Source organism: Corvus moneduloides, chromosome 4, assembly GCF_009650955.1.
Source record: "Corvus moneduloides isolate bCorMon1 chromosome 4, bCorMon1.pri, whole genome shotgun sequence".
NCBI classification, from domain to species: Eukaryota; Metazoa; Chordata; class Aves; order Passeriformes; family Corvidae; genus Corvus; species Corvus moneduloides.
Genome location: NC_045479.1, coordinates 56,132,999 through 56,144,466, shown reverse-complemented (window position 1 = coordinate 56,144,466; position 11,468 = coordinate 56,132,999). Strand labels below are relative to the sequence as shown.

At 36.5% G+C, this 11,468-nt stretch overlaps 1 long non-coding RNA gene across 3 annotated transcripts; it reads left to right on the top strand.

The window, feature by feature from the left end:
- Window positions 1-2,844: 2,844 nt before the first annotated feature.
- Window positions 2,845-10,344, top strand: LOC116443490. 3 transcript variants are annotated; one of them, XR_004239932.1, is made up of 4 exons: window positions 2,845-3,448; window positions 5,703-5,852; window positions 8,511-8,659; window positions 9,796-10,344. It is a non-coding gene; the product is annotated as an uncharacterized LOC116443490 (long non-coding RNA). The 3 variants fall into 3 exon arrangements; XR_004239931.1 differs by lacking the exon at window positions 2,845-3,448 and adding an exon at window positions 3,469-5,289; XR_004239933.1 differs by lacking the exon at window positions 2,845-3,448 and adding an exon at window positions 5,427-5,470.
- Window positions 10,345-11,468: the final 1,124 nt, after the last annotated feature.

Genomic DNA, 11,468 nt, shown 5'->3' with positions numbered 1-11,468 from the left:
AACACCTCTGCCTTTTCCCACATGATTAACAATTTTGTCGTCTTCCTTTTCTGATGTAATTTATATTCATGCTACTTTTGTAACAACATTCACAGGAACTAGAATTTCTTTTACTCCCAAATTTTATTAAAAATCAATTCTTGTCCTTACTGAATGGAGAATTTTTCTGCCTATGGTTTTAATTTCCCGTTACCTGGTTTTCTTAACATAATGTTTTACATTTTTTGATTCCATATTTAATTACTGTTCTTTGCCATCTGTCTGCAGGGAAATTTGGTTTATCTGTATTACTGTTACTTAAAAAAAAGAAAAATGTGAGAAACTCAATAATAATTTCCTACATTTTGAAAATGTGTGAAATACATTGGCTTGAAGGTAGTGTCTCTGAAGTTTAAATCTAAACCTTCATAATTACAAATCTGTCCTGTAGTAAAAAAGAAGAGAATGAGTCAATGCTAAGTTGCTTGCTATACAATTACTTATCATACAATTTCCTAGAAGATGAAATTTCCAATGAAATAGAAGATTTAAATTCACTATTTGAGTGTTGAAGTCCGTATTTAGGTGTGCAAAAAGTACGTGTCTGAGAATACTTCCAGACTTGTGGCACCAGATTAAAATCTAATATTTATTACTTTGTTCAGTTTTGTCCCTTGCCCCTGAGAAAGCCACTGCCACCCTTGGGACAAAGGTGGCAAATGCACTTGTTGGTCTGATCATTAAGATAAAGCATTTTAAGGCTGAATCCTTTTAGCCGAGAACTTCCCTTAAAATAGTAAGTCCTGTTTTATAAAAAAATATAAAATATTTATGGTTTATTTAAATTCTGTGCAAGTAAAAAGCAGCAAATTACAGTGATACCGGTTTTGCCTGGCCACCTCTAATTCCCAAGAGAAGCTGTTAATGTCTGCTGACATTTATTGGCATGTTATTTGTGCTTTTGTGTTTGTTCCCATCTCACAAGGATTTCAGGCTCCTTCTAATTTCTCAAATAATGGGTTTTCTCCACTGAATTACAAAGGATTTCCATTGCTAACAGAGAGATTTAAATAAGACAATTGCAGACACATCTATGCAATTGTGGTCTTGCTGTCCCATTGGCTTTTTATGATTCCTATTTCATATTTAAGTTTGCTGGAGCAAAGGGGCCTGTTTTTACCCCTTTTTTCACCTCAGGTCAAAGAGCTAATAGAAAAAAGATTTATCAGTCTTGAGGGTCGTGTATTTGAAAAATAGATTTAAATGAGTACATCTTGTACTTAGTTTCATTTTTAATGTCACATGTCAAATGATATTTTATTGCTCACTTTTGTTTTTGTTTTTTTTTTTGTAGGTCCATGGTTGTCCATATTGCTGAACTTTGCCCTTTGACAGGAAATAACAATCAATGTAAGGATTAAAGAACAAGTGCAATTCATTGCTTGGTTTGGTTTCAGAGTTACATTGCAGATAACATTGTCATAATACATTGTGATCTGCTGTATAACATGATACAAGCTGGCATAATGTGCTTTAAGAACGTGATAAGGAATCATAGAATGCATTGAATTGAATGGAAAAGCTTTCCTCTTAGACTAGTTGTTACTGTAATGAGTCTTTTCTTAATGCCATAATTGTGTTAGTAACAATGAATGTCATACCAAGTCCAGGAGCAAACCAGCTTTCATAATGTAGGAAGGAACAAAAAAATGTATGAAGGAAAAAGAAATGTCTGATACACTTGTGTATTAAACTGTACCCCTAAATGTGCAGAAAAAGGCAAAATATTGCCTACTGCTTGCTTCATACAGAAGCAAGACAGCAAAAATCTGGTATTCAAAATTCACTATGTATGCCCTTAGTATGTCTTTGTACTCCAACAAGATGAGCATTATATTATGATAGAATATATCAAGAGTCTACTACAGACTATACCTACTAATTCAGCAAATTGCAAATGTAAACTTATTAAATTGCCTTTAATTCCAAAGGTTCCTGGTGTGCCTGCTCTTATACCAATGGTGAAGAGCTCCATCCGCTGCTTCATTGGCAAATAGGGTACCTCTCCTCTAACCTCTCTATCTCAAGATATCTGAATGTGGAACAGTTTGATATCGTTTCCTCCTTGTTTTGTGATGACATCTATTCTTCCCAAAGATCTGATTATGCATTGTCAAGAACATAAAAGGCTCTCCTAAAATATTTTTTATGCAAGGTATTGATGCCATCCACCAAACTTTTTTGGCCTTGTTGTGAGAATAACTGGCTCTGGCAAAGTGATAATCACATGAGATTGTCTCAAGGCTTCAAATATTTATTGTGTCCCAAAGTATTCCTTCTGGATTGTCAAATGTGGAGGAATTTGAAGGAACATGGACGAATTTCCTGTGGAATCAGAAAGGTAGTGTGCACTGTGGAACTGCTTTAGTTGTCTTCTTCTGTGGGAGAACAGTATAAACACCCTGTTCAGATCCCATAAATTAATAGGAGTCCAAAACACTGCAAAATTCAGTTTCCAGGTTTTGTAATTGTGCAGAAGCCCAGGTTCTCTACTATGCAGATAGAATCAATAAACAGAAAATCGCAGAAAGAACCACTGAACATAAAAATCCAATCTCCTCTTTTCCCTGTCACCTCACTGGAGGAACTGGGACAGACTATGTCTAGTAAACCACAGTGATTATTGTGCTAGTTATGACTAGCAGCATGGGAGCAGAAATGTTTGACTTAATATGAGCTTGGGCAGGGAGGGAAATCTCTTTCTCTAAGTGTCATTTAATTATGCTCTCTCTTTTTTTTTTCAATACCTGCATCAGTGATCAAAACTTGTACTAACTGACAATGCCTTAAGTAAAAATCTGAGTTGTACTGGTTTGTCTGCGACATTGTGTTTGCAGGTATACTCTACAAATAGCTATTGCAACTGAAGGAAGATAACCTACTATGGTTTTCTAGGTGCATACTGTTACCTTCTGTTATACTTTATCTTATCCTGGACTGCAGCTGGAAATTTCCATTTACTCTTTCTAGTTCCTTCTGACAAAGTCAGATAAGTTATTTCAAATACTTTATTTAACAATGTGAAGGCTGATGTTGCTTGAAGAAAGCTAGGAAGAACTTTGTCCAGTTTAGAGCAGAATTGGTAAAGGAGTGCTGTCATGGAAAAGCCTTGATGCTGTTCTGCTAATGACACTCACATTTCATAAAGCAAATGAATTTTCTCTTTACCAGCAGGGCACTGACTGTCCACTGCTACAGCATGCCATTTTGCAAAACTGTAGGTGTAGCAATCTCCAGTGGCAGTGTGATGACGGAAAACTGGGAACCATTGCACTGTTGCCTGCCACGGGGTATATATCTGTTCTCCTTCCTGGCTCTGTAATGCTGTGGATTGATAGCACCAGTCATGCCTGCCAACGCCGGTTGAAGAACCTACATTCTCTTCCGAATGCAACTAGACAGTAGATCTGTGAGTATTCCCTAACATACTTCAGGCAAAAGTGTTAGCAAGACCTGCTATTTTAAATCCTTTAAGGCAACTTACTTATCGTGACCAAAGTGGGTCAGGGACTTCTTTTAGGCTTATATCTGGAAGTGGCAGCATGTAGCTCTTCACAACTACACTACAGAGTCCAGACTGCTATATCTTCTGTGGCTAGACTGCATCCTGTACCTGAAGTAAACTTATTTAGAGCAACTTTTAATATTTTGATTAATTTCTAGATACATTTTCTTTCCTGCTTTTAAGTTAGTTGTGCTTCACTTAACAGCATGTTCTCTGAGTCATATTTCATTCTTCGTCTCCCTAGGCTTCTTTGGCCTCTTTGGAGATAGAAGACATGATCATATCTCTGAATCACAGGTTACTGGAGGCTGTGAGAATGTACAGGACTTATATATTCTATGCTTGCCCTGTTTGTGTGCTCTCCCCTAGGCACCTGCTAATCATCACTGTTGGGAATTGAATACTAGGCTAAAGAGATCTTTGGTTTTACCTGTTATGGCTGTTCTTATAGTTTATTTCTATATGGCTCCAGGAAGATAGCAGCTACTCTCTGACTTTGCAGCTTGTCATTCAGTAGGGAGATGCTTTTCGGTTTTCTGGCCATGTGCAGTCAAGAAGAGGGGGAAGTTGAAGAGAACTGTGAAAGTGTGAAGAAAAGTATTTGGCCTTTCCACTTACAGAGGATACATAAACATGCAAGAAAGAAAGGAAAGACAATGAAAGCAGGGAATACAAGGAAGAGGTAGGGTAGATGCTCTTCATTGATAGAGAAAGATCAAAGAAAGAAAGAATCTATTAGTAGGGTAAGGCACGAACTGAGGAAGACACTGTATCAAAGGGAAGCAGCCAGCACTGTAGCAAGCTACAGTAAAAGCACTACAAAATGTTTACATAGGATTTTAAGAACAAATAGAGATGGTAAATTCTGAAACTTATTTTTGAAACTTTTAGAATTTTAAAAATAAAAGCATTAAAGAAATGCATTTTATGAATATTGTGAGTTCTCATTTACAGGGCAGTGTTTTCAATGATGCATTAATTCACCTGTTCAAAATGCTTCAGTCATCGAATCATGGAACTTAGAATTGCAGTGTTTGTGTGTATGTATGCCTTTGTGGTTTGGGTGAAACTGGTATTTTTTCATTTGAATCAGACAAAGGTGGGGCCAGGGTGTTTTCTTTCAGGCATTTATTTACCATACCTTACAGTTTGCTTTGTTGTTCAAATGGTATGTGACTCCACCCTCACCCATTATTACCCAGCAAGGATACAAGGCAGCTTACGAGAGTTTCTATGTTCATGCTATTGAATTCTGGCATCAAGCTGCTTTCTAAACCTTTGGGAGCAAGGCTTTGGAGGGTAAATTGTAAGCATTGTATCTTGACTGAAAAAATCTGTCTCTTTGGAAGGAAATGTGATGTTGAAAGAAAATTCTATTCTATTCCTTTTTTAATTGGAAATAAATTGTCCCTTTCATTCCATTCTGAACTGTGTTGTTGGCCTGTGTGTGTGTCCAGGATTGCATCTGCTGTATTTAAGAATGTATGGGTTTGATCTCCTGAAAGTATTTAAAATATGCTGACAGTAAGTGTAAGCACACCTTCATCTCCCCCACAGAGGAGCTACCAGAAGTGGTTGCTCATGCTGGAAGGAAATAGTGCTTTATATTAAGGGTGACACAAGTCACACCTCACATCTCCAATGCAAATGTAGAGCTCCAGGAAGCAATCTCCTTCCTTCTATCCCTGTAGTCCCTGCAGGGTGATGCAACTCTACTGTCTTTAGTGTAGTAGCTGCAGACAGATGTAAGTTCATGAAAATTATGGTTGAAAAGGAAAATCAACCCTGTTAACTACTTCTGCATATGAAAGTGGGTCATGAGCCCATACAAATTTGTTGTGCTTGGACCTCTTATTATAGCATTTCTCGATTTCCTCAAGTCCCAAAAAGCAGGGAAGGGACAGACTGGGGTAGATGAAAATGAAGGTAAATTGTCAGTTTCCTTGGGAAAGCTGTCAGTATGTTTCCTGCTACTGAAATAGATTTCTTATGTTTTTGGAGGACAAAGTTCCATGTTTCAATGGTGGCTGCTAAAAATTAATTTATTGCAGGATTTTGCTGTGTTCCAATGTAACACACAGAGAACGTTGCCTGTCTCCTCAGTTATAAACTTTTCTATGTCTACTCAATAAAGCCTTTTTTCTGTTCTTTTTGCTAGATGTAGGTTCACTCTCAGAACAAGGATTCCTCAAAGTCAGTGTGTGTAGCACCCTAACACAGAGTACCATAACCAAAAGCAGAAGGAACAACTGCAAGGGAGAGGATTCATCAGAGGTCGGGGAGGAACGATTCTTGTAGATGACTAATGGTAAGGGATGGGCAAACCTTGTGTTATTTTGAGGTTTTGTGAACCTTGTGAACTGTACTTTTGGTTTCACAGGGTTTGTGAACTGTCCCCTCTTCTACCTTGTCCTTCTTCCTTTGGTATTTTTCAGAATGGGGGTTTTGTTGAATTTTTTTTTACTGTAAACAAGGTGTCCCTTTCTGTATGTATTGATGCTTGAAAAGACTTTCCACCTCAGCACCTTCTCAGCAAACTACTGGGTGTAGGAAGTTTCTGTCCTTATCATCTTCTTTTTCTCATTTTAATGATATTTTCCTCTCAGAACACAATATGTAAAAGGGGCATTTTGGGCCTGTATCAGTAGAAACTACAGCTTATTCTTTTTCTAGGTCTATCTAGCTCCAGTTTTAACCAGTTAAGTTTCTTTCCTTTAGTCTTCATTTAATCTGAATTACCTGATATTTTATAATTCTATAGTAGATGCTTTGAAATTATGTTTGCCTTTGTCTCTCCTCCCCTTTTTAGTCACTCAAATGATCTTTAAATCAGAATCAGAACCCTCCTGGTTTCATTATGTTCTTGCATCAAGTGAGGTCCTTCAACTCCACAAAATGTAAGGGAATTTTAGAATAGAAAACCATATTTTTCCATTATTGTCATCTGGAAGAATGAAAGTCCTCAAACTGACTCATAAAGAGATAGTTTTATAATACTACCTTCTCATTTAAATCTCTGCTATACCATGCCTGTGTGCTGCATGTTTGAAGCAGGTTGATTTATTGTGTAAACTGCTACCACTTTGCATCTGGTGAATTGTCGGAAGCAAAATTTTCTCAGATTTAACATTGGGATGGGCCTGCAAGATTACCTGAAATAGTTGGTAATTTGGAAAGTTTGTCTAATGAATAGTGGTTTGAGTATCTTTATCTTATAAATTGAATAGATTTTTTTCCCCCTATTTTTGGCATAGTATTATGGTAGATTTGGTAGGTTATTGCTGTGTTGTAAATTTTACCATTAGTGAATGCCAGTTATCTTAATGAATTCTAGCTGGCCAATCAAAGAAGAGCCAAAGCTATTTTCTGTTTGTAAAATATACTAATTGAGATCACTATACAAAGTTTAATTGTGTTGGTAAATAATGTTTCATTTCTAAACAGTTCATCTTTTAATGGAGAAAGAAGAGTGGGGAATTTAGTAATTTGCCAAAAATTAAGACATATTTTCTAATTACAGAGATTATTCATTAGCATCAATGCTTACAAAAAAATCCCTCAAGGCACAAATATATATATAATTTTTAAAAAAGGAGGTAATGCTTTATATAAAATAGAACTTAAAACAGAAATAAAAGCCAACTTTGATGAAAGCTTTGTGCATTTTAAGCTGACTCTAGGGTATACAACAAATAGATGTGGAGTGTTGGAGAACTCAGATGTTGAAGCAACGGAGAACAGTCTGAATAGTGTTGAGATATAGGAGAAGAATTGTCCAAAAGACCTTGGGGCAATTATAATGAACGAAATATGCAAACTATGCTGTGTGTGCAGCATTTGTGCACTGTTTACTACCCTGCCATAGAAGGATTTCTCTATGAAGAAAATTACTTTTGCAAGAATTACAGATTTATAATGGAAACAGGCATCTGTCACTATAACTGGAGAAAAATTGAAGGCCTTTAGTTGAATTCAATTCTTCATTCAGGAATATCCTCTTCATTTACATTACTGTACCAGAATTAATATTAGGGCCACAGACAGAGAAGTGATTTACTAAGAGTAAAAGGATAGATTGGCAGATTTATATTCACTAAGCACTTTCCCACAACAACTCTTCTGATGACAAGCCAACCTAGCAAGTTTTGGCTTGCAGTTTCGGTGGTTTGGAAACTGTTTCATTTTGAAAGTATGGGAGTTACTCAACACCGGGGGCCAAATCATGATCTGAATTGTGCTGGAGTTACACTCATGCTTCTCTGGTTGCTATTTTGGATCAACTGCTAATGTGCACTGTTCTGATCGTGATCCGGTCCAGTTTCCTGTATGTTGTGGAAGGTGGTGGAAGAAAGAAAATGAGATTCACCTCATCCGTGGTAGATCTTTGAATGTGTCTGTCTTTTTTGCATTAAGTCTAGGGAAAGCCTAGGGCACATATTTTATACACCTACTGAACTGCCCTGTTAAGATGTGTATCTCTGCACTGACTGTAGGAGCAGTCTGGTTACCCAACTACCTTAGACCAACACTTCAACCTTTATACAGCTAGAATAAGGCAAAAGCAGTCCCACCCTGGCGAAATGGACTGGAAAGGGAGATTGTATATTCTTCATCAATGCTTTTGAAAGAAAATGTTCCTTTAGATTAGCAATACTTTTGTATTAGATAAGTGTTAAAAGCTTGCTAAACCTCAGAAGGCATTGTAATGTCATCTTGAAACAGGAAATTTTAAAGAGTGGGGTTTTTTTGAAAAGAAAGTGAAAGAACATGAAATCTAATGGAAGTACTGGCCTCTCATTTTTGCTGATTCTTCCCAATCAAGAGCAGAAATTGAGTTGCCTCATGGAAACTGCTGAACTACTTTTAGGGGTACCAGAAAATGAGAACTTGTTTGTATTGTTTTGGGTATTTTTTTGTTGTTGTTGCGGGTTGTTTGTTTTTGGTGTTTTTTTTTTTTTCTTTTCAGATTATTGCAATGGATTGACTTTGTTTTCCTGGAAATGTGAGCTCTGGTTGAAAATATTTATATAGCATTTCTGCTTCTCTCAGTGTCTATCATAGAATGACTTCATGCTGCAGTCATTCCTTCAGCAAGGCTCAAACAAAGCCTATTGGGTAAGTGAAGAAATAAAGAGGTACTGTAAGAAAAACCCCAAGAGCATGTCAAATGTAGGCTAGCCAAAGAAGATCTAAGGGAGGCTGGAACGTTTCTTGTATCAAAGAGCTAATTACTGGTGCATGGAAAAGGGAAAAGGATGGTCATGGCCCAAGGTAAAAGTCATAAATCAATTTAGACTTTGAATCTGAAAGACGTTTTCAGAAAAGAAATGGTGCTCTGGGACAGGCTTCTGGGTGGCCAAAAAACCCCTACTGTTAAGTTGAGCTTGGTGACTTTAAGAAAAAGTTTATATAATATTACATAACAAAAAACTGCCCTTGGTGGTCCAAATACTGTCTTTTGATAATAGATTTTGAAGGCTGTAGAACACAGAGCACTCTTGCATTCTCTGCTTCTAGTCAAAGCTATTGCTAAGTATCAATATATAGCTTAGGATATTTTCCTTTTTGTTGAAAAAACCACCTGAAAATATTGAAAAATGATCACAATCTCTTTGGAATTCTGTGAGTGAGAAAATGTTCTACAGTTTGATGGAGAAAATAAAAAAATCATATTAAAGCCTTATCTGGAGTAGGAGAATTTCTTACCTATTTTTGGCAGTTGTTCAACTGCAGAAGTAATATTTGTTACACAGATGAGTGCACATAAAACTGGAATACCCCCACTATTATACCCTCTAAGTCAGATAATATTCCTGTTTATGTCTTGGGTTTTAAAACTGATTTTTTAACATTCAGGTTATGTCATTACTATGGCATTGTTTTGCACAAATAGTGAATGTAGTCTAACTGGAAACTAGTCTGTAGTTTAAAACAATGACAGAATTTGGACTAGTACTAGACGGTTTAACTTCTAGCTATGCAGGAAGATTTGTGTTCATGTTCTAAAAATCACATGAGTACATGCACACACACTCTGGTATATGCTCTTAACCTATCAAAATATTATCAATTAAGATTAAGAGTCAGACTTCAATCTGCAGGTGCAAGGGCACTTTCAAACTATAGCCTGTCCTTAAATCACCCTGTTGTTAATAAGTGACTTTTTCTAAAACATACACATGCCTTCAGATAAGTCAAAATAGCGACCAGAGGTCTTGACAAAAATCCTGTATATTTGAAATATTTTGCAGGTATGTGTGTGTCTGTAGCACAGCATTGTGCATGTACTTGGAAAGAAGGCACTGCAATAGCCACACTGAAAGGGATTACTGGAGTCCTTTTGCCAGAGACTGGACTAGCAATGTCTAAGCTCACTTGACTGTATAGCAAAGTCAGTTCAGTTTTGGTTTCTTTTCCCTGTGCTGCATGCTGTTGTAATCCATATGTGATGATTAAAGGTTAGTGAAGTGTTACTTTACTATTCCTGAGCATACTGAAGATTTCTCTTTAAATGGGATAACCATGTCTACAGTGGTTGTTCTTCTGCTCAGAACAGTATCTCAGCTGTGCACACCTTCTTCTCCTCATGTTTGTACCTTTCTTGGATCAACCAGGTGTTGTTGAATCCTGTTGTAATGGTTTAAATTGTTTTCCCCAGATATCTATCTCACCTCTCCGCCAAAGACTGTCCTGTTCAAAAAAAATGAACAGAAAAGAGTGTTTGTCTGCTCCAAGACACCATCCCACCATTTTGGTAAAACCTATGGTTGTAGACACTTAATATAAGAAGCTTGACTTTTTTGTTTGTTTGTTTGTTTTCTGGATTTATTCAATGACTTTTATTTATTTCTTCTTCTAAGTCTTTTCCAAAGTCAGTAATCTCCCAGAAGGTGATAGGATAGTCAGTTTAGAGAGCAATACTAAAATAATTAAAACAAGATTTAACATGATTTTTTCTGTTAAAGACCTTAATAAAAAATATTTTATGTCTACTCTTTAATTATTTTATTAGTCTTTTATCTATGTAAAATAAACACATACCAAAGAATAAGGCTTGACAGTGTATCAAGCTATATGACTGTGTTCTCCACCAGAGTTTTAATATGACTTTTGTTGTTAGAAAAATTAAGAGTACTGTTAGACAAATTTTAAAAGAGAAATGGGAAGGAGGTTTTAAAGGGCTGTATTGACAAGTCTAGCCACTTCACATTAGAGTTTTCACTACTGTATTCTGTAATCAGTCTCCAAGATTAAATATTGACTGACAGCAGAAAGAATGATCTGGAGCTCAGAATTATGAACAAGTTCAGTGAGTGATCTGGAGCTGAGAACTCTGAGCAGAATTCTGAACAAGTGAAGTAGGATTTTCTTCTTAAAGAAACTTTCTGAAGTTAAATGTTTCCCATTTTAATCAACATTTTTCTTGTAAGATGGCAGCTTAAAGAAAACAAAATCACCTCTGGAATATTCAGAGCTTGAACATTTTCTTAATTAGAGTTCTGTATTTCAGCTACAGCCCTGGAACCTTGTCAGAGTCCCCCTCTGGGATGTGCATGAAGTGCATGTGATTTACAATAATCTCTTAGCAACAATATTTCTATGAATTGATAAATAACTGCATATTTTTTTCTGTTTAAAAATTGTGTCCATTGATAGCGCTCTGTAGGAAATGTCACAGAAAGAAGCAGAACAGTCTTGAAAAATGTAATATGGTTGCAAATGAGAGCAGATAATTTTTTCAGTCTCAGTCTAAAGAGGTGAGCTGTAATAGGTATTAAACACTTTGTGAACAGCACACATTGCAACTCTCAGTTAATATTATTGCTGTGTCAGAATAGCACATTTACAGTAGAGTCTATGGCAATATAACACAGGGTCTACCAGGTTCTGTAGTCTGTAGAGTCTACCTTGTGTACAACTCCTG